The sequence below is a fragment of the Seriola aureovittata genome, chromosome 19 (genome assembly GCF_021018895.1).
Source record: "Seriola aureovittata isolate HTS-2021-v1 ecotype China chromosome 19, ASM2101889v1, whole genome shotgun sequence".
Classification (NCBI taxonomy): Eukaryota; Metazoa; Chordata; class Actinopteri; order Carangiformes; family Carangidae; genus Seriola; species Seriola aureovittata.
The window spans coordinates 19,442,547-19,448,546 of NC_079382.1; positions in this window are offsets into that span (position 1 = coordinate 19,442,547).

A 6,000-nucleotide genomic window follows, 5' to 3' on the forward strand; every position below is an offset into this window, starting at 1 on the left:
AAAAGAAACACCACACAAGACATCTAAAGAGCTTCAGGCCGACCATTCAGATGTACCAATACTCTCAGCCTTAAATCTGTATCTTTATCTATAATCGATATCTCTCATTCATTCAGTCTAAAGATCCGTCTGCTCTTCATTCAGATCTCCTCATGTTTCCACAGAAACGTGAAGACTCTGGAGAACAACGCGGCTCAGGTTTCCTCCCCTCCCCATCGGTTGCTTTCATGGCGCAGATATGAAGAGGTTATTCCCTTTGTACTCATGCCTTCATCTTCCTCTCCTCTCCTCTTCTCATCCTCCATCTTTCCTCCCTTGCTTCACTCTGCTTCCACTCCATCTGTACTCCGCTCTTTCTCCTCCTTTGTTGTTGCTGCATCTCTGGCTCACCCCCGTGGCTGTGGCTTTTGAGGGCATCGTATCAGACACATCAAAAGGATTTATAGCCGTGGCTGCCTGTTCCAGCTTCTCTGTATAGGCACATGTGTGTGCGTGTGTGTGTGTGTGTGTGTGTGTGTGCATCTGCCATTCTATCCATGTACCTTCATATTTGCCCTCCCTTATGTGCAGAGCTTGTTATTCAGAGTGAACATTTTCCTCTGATCTGTTCTTTAGAGGCTGTATTCCCCAGAGGAGGCGATCCTATAGCGTTTCCATGCCTCTCTACACAATACAGGGGTCAGAGCGTACAAGTCGCAGTGAGCACAGGATCCGGTTTATTCTAATGGTCCCAGCATATGCTCAGGACGCTGTGGCGGTGTCATCTCTCGTTATGCCTGTTGGTTGTTTTCAGATTTTCCCCTTCGCCTCCCTCTCTCACATCGGGGTCTGTATCTCTCTCTGTCGTTTGCTCTCATGCTGTCGTTCTCAATCTCTGTCTTTGTTTGTTCCTGCTAGCTTTGTTTCCCCCGGTGCGAACACATGCATCCGAGGGACGGAGGCACTCAGAAAGGCAGTGGGGTAATTCAGCATCGCTGTAGGTGGTTGTTTGCATCCGGCTCACTTTCTCTGGGTCTCTTTGCCTCTCTCTGTCTAACTATCGTCAACCTGTTTTTCAATTAAATTCAAACGGGGTTACTGACACAGTACATTTCTCCTTTTCCTTCAGTGGCAATCTCTCTCAGCACTTTTCCTATTTCCATTAATTTGGCTACAGCTACTCCCGCACTTCCTGGCCCAAATAATAAAGGTACTTCACACCAGGAGAAAAAGCTGTTAGAGGCTGATGCCCCTTAACTATCACCTAGACTCAGTCACTCACTCATTCAATCACTCATTTACACTTAAGTGGGACTGCATGATGAGAGGCCACCAGGTGCTCCCAGAATGACCACCTGTGAGTGGATCTATTGTCTATTCAACCCTGTATGCTTATATGCCCGACAGCCTCAAGATGTTCTTTTAATGAGCTATTTGTCAGTTTTACCATTGCTACATAGCCAATGTTAGCATTAACAGCTTTGTACTTACCAGTCCAGAGGAAACGTTGTGAGTTTAGCATCAAACTTATTCAAGAGCTGTCCCCAGAGGTGGAAAGCAACGCCAATGCTAACTCTCCATCACGTCTTTTCTTCTACTAGCTAGCATGCTAACCAGCTAGCCCTGGGCCCCGTCTACTGAAGCCAGCATGCTAACCAGCTAGCGCCAGCCTCCAGTCTGCCCTGAAGACGTGGCGCTGCTCAGAGGGCGTGTTATAACCTTTTGCATGATAAACACAACAATGGTCGAAGCTCTTGTCAAGCGACAATCACCACCACATTCGGTGGCAGAGAAAACTTCAAATAGACCCTTTAATTTAATAGTTTTATCATCATTTGCTTGTACTTTTATTTGAGTACATTTTCAAACAAGCAATTTTACTTCTAATTGAGTAAAATTTTCTTTAACTTTAACATGAGTACAATTTTCCAGTTCCATCCCTGCTAATGTGGCACAACCTCCATCTTCACCATACACTTAGAAAAAAAAAATATGTTATTGAAATATTTAAAAATCTTGAATTACATGTTGAAAGTCTGAGAATCTAGTGTAGCAGAAATGTCCGGTATCAGCGCTCCATCAGGCAGGACGGCTGCATTTTATGACCCATTTCTGCTCAAATTTCCTGTGAGGGAGTCGCTGCTTCTCAAAGGAAATTAGTAGCTCTGTGTTTAATCAAGCTGTAACATTACATACATACTGACTCCTTCTTCCTCCTTCAGTATTAATGTTTATTGTCTGTTATGATTTGAGTTCATGACCTCAGTATTTCTCTAAAATCCTGGCTACATGCCTGACCATCAGAATGAGTCTGATTCTGAGTCTTAAGACAGCATGTAATATAATTTTCTGTGTTTCTGCGTGTCTGTAAGGTCTCATGTTATACCCTTATTCTTTTATGGACTGGTGTACCCACAATTCATTGATCTTATCTTCTAAAAACCCACACTGACCTTTCTTTTATCCATTGAATGTCACACACACTTTGACACACAGTGTGGAGGCTGCCTATTGATCGCTCCGGGAAAAAAAAAAAGAAGTGTTTGAGTAAACTGAGTCAGTTTTCTGTGTAATCTTTCATCTCTCTTCAGTCCCACTTTCAGTTTTTTAGATAATCTGACAAATGTATTTTGAGATTTTTCTTCTTGCTAAGTAAATTAGAAGAGAAATCAGTTGTGTGTGTCGCACTGTGAGGATTAAGATGAAAGTGGAAGCTTCTCTTTCAGGCAGATTGTTCCATTAACTTCACTGAATCCAGGAGCGAAGAAGCGTCATTAGATTTGTTCATTAGGCTCACACTGTGCTCCTGTCACCACCACAAATAAAAATTAGAGCACAGCTCAGTTGCATCCAAAGTGATTTGAACATAGTTGGAAATTCTCTGAGTGTGTCTGGAGGAGAAACTTGGTTAGTCGTGGCTCATAATTGGTGTTTTCTTGTAGTGACGACGATTTTAGGTAAGCTAGCTTAATTTGTAATATAGTATAATATACTCTCACTGAGCACTTTATTAGGAACAGCCGTACACCTGTTTATTCATGCAGTTATCGCCCAATCACGTGGCAGCAGTGCAGTACATAAAATCAAGGAGATAGAGGTCAGGAGCTTCAGTTAACGTTCACGTCAAACAACGGAAAATGATGTGATGCAATCAGGTCAACAAGGAGCAGAACCTCATCAAGATTGTTGAATCCACGCCATGAAAAGGGAGGTTCTACCCAGTGTTATTATGGTGCTCCTAGTGAACTGCTCAGTGAGTGTATTTACCATTTAGTTAATCACTGTCAGTCACATCCGTCCACGGACACATGATGCAGGGAAGGGAAAATGTCAGCCTTCTAACGACACTCTGATGAGAACCATGTTTAAGATTTGCAGGATGAGTTGCATCAAGATGTGGGTGATTTTTCTGTATTTTCTTCAGCACTTTTTCTTTTTTTTTTTAAATAAATAAACCTATAAATCACTCAGTAATTACTGCAGTCTGATTAAAAATGAAGCCAATCTATCGATCAGTGACAGTCTCACACTCTTAAAGCCTCAACTAAGCTTTGAACACTGACCTTTATCAGCCGCATTTAACCTTTTAAACGGTGTCGTAACTCTTTGTGATTGATCGTCTACTTCTCCGACCCCTGGTACTGCAGCAGATAAATACGTTTGACTGATTTTCCTGTCAATCATTGTAAAAAAAAAAAAAAAACTGATTGTATTAAACCCTGACATTGTGAAGAAGACAAAGCTCCGGGATGTTCAGGTAAGGATTCGTTTGGCAAACTGTTACAGCACCAGGCCAGAGGAGCGCTCATATCAGCGACGTGTGCTGCCATCTTTAATGATGCTGTCCTAACTATCACGCCCGCACAACACAGAACACCTCCTCACATTCCTCGATGCACTGAAGGAAAGTCGATGCCTGGGGCGACTGTGTATGTTCCTCCCAGCATATTCTCCTTTTTCTGAACCCAACTGATGAATTCTTCTCTGCTAGGAGCTGTAAGGTATATGATCACCGGCTAAATGACCAGGTGTTTCTACTGGAGGCAATGAACGCTGGTTGCCTGGCAATAGGTGCACAACATTGCCAGGGATGGATACACCATGTAAGGAAACCTATTTAGTTTAGAAGTATTTCAACTCTTCATTTTGTTTTGTGGATATTTCCACTGATGAGTTTCCTTCTATCTTTGCTGTTTTTATTTTCATTTACGGTTTTCATAATTTTTTGAGCTTGAAAAGTATGAAAAAAAAGAATATGAAAGAAAAAATCTGATGCTTAGTGCAATAAAACATTTGTATTTGAATATTTCTGATTGTGGGTGAAATTTTTTATTGGCTCTTTGATGAAGAAAACATCCAAGATAGCAAAAATAAATCTGGCCCATACTCGGGCCACATGCTTGTTTTCTTCTGGCCCAAATCTGGCCCATATACAGCATGAATGTCAGTTGCTATCTCCACATCTGGACCAATTCTGGCGCGCGCACAGCAAATCTTCCAGCTGTCATTCAGTTCCAGGGGAATAACTCTACGCATACGGGCCAGACTCGGGCCGAGAAAACAGCCAGTGTGTAAATCGTTTTGAAAACTGTGACCTCGGAGTGGACAAACGTGTTGAAGAGAAAGTGGAGAAGAGGAGAGAGGTCCACCACACCGACACTGAGGAGCAGAGAGAACAGAAATCGCCTGAAAGGTGGAGACGTGGGTTTGTGACTGAGATGGGTGGATGCAGCTCTCAGACTGAGTGTGACAGTGAATGATTAATGTGCTCCTTCCCTCTGTAATTACAGCCAAGGTGCCCATGAGGAAGGCGTTTAACCTACTTATGTGGTGAAGGTGTGCAGTGGCCGCCGGTAGATGAGTACTCTGGTAGTGAAGCATGCTGGGAAGTGGTAACTGGTAAAAGAAGAAGATGGATCCTTCGATTAGATCGAGTAGAAATGTCAATGAATGAATTAATGGGAACTTATTTGACAATAATAGATACATACAACATAAAAATACCTAATTCGTTTTTCACCTTAAATTTCAAAACATACAATAATAATTGCTTTAATATTTTTGCTTTATTAAGCCTGGAGAGTTAGCTCAGCCGTTTAATGAATGCACTGGACCATTTGGTTTTTGGAACGATTTCATTTCTGCCTTTACTTAACTATACTAACATTAATAAATAAATAAATCTTACAGACCCCTGGAGGCGAAGCAGAACAACTTTTCAGCAAGTGAAAAAAGTCAGTGTGAGTTTAGACGTCTGTGTTGTCTCCTCTGGTCTTTCTAGTTTCTCAGCATTGTGTCAAACAAACACAAAATCATCCTTTAGTTTTTAAGAGAAACCAAGTGAGTCTTTTACAGCATCTGTGTTTTTGGGGTTTTTTTTTGTTGGTTACCTAGCAACAGTGCTCTCTCAGCCCCTTCGACGCAGAGCGTATCCTGCACTGGGCTTCCTGTGTCGAAAACTGTCACACACCCTTTTTGAAGGCGGCTTTTATTTCAAGTGTTACTGCATGAAGAGGAAAAACAAGTGACCCAACCACACATCCAGAAAGTCACACACACACACACACACGCACAAGCACGCACACACACACAGGTGGAGGAAAGTGCCTGCACACGTTTGCAAACACACTGTACACGCACACTTACACGCACCCACCACGGAGTCGGATGCTGATGCAGCCTCTGACCTCGCTCTTGTTGTTTTTTCCAGATGGCTGCTGACTCGCGCACGTCAAAAAACCCGCTCCCCTCCCTCGGCCCACAAAGCTCTTTTTCAGAGCGAAACGGCCTCCCGCTGACTTCTTCTGTAAAAACTCTGTTATCTCCAGAATGCAGAGCGGCGTTGGTGTGATTTTCTTTTCCCATCAGTGTAAAGCAGAGCTGCTTGTTGATCTCAGTCAGACTAAAAGAAAACCCCTTCATCCAAACTTATGAAGTTTGAAATGCTCGTCTGGCTCTAGCGGCTGCCTGAACCTCTCCCCTGGACCTCCTCTTGGCTCAGCTAAGCCTGTTTGGGGGAAA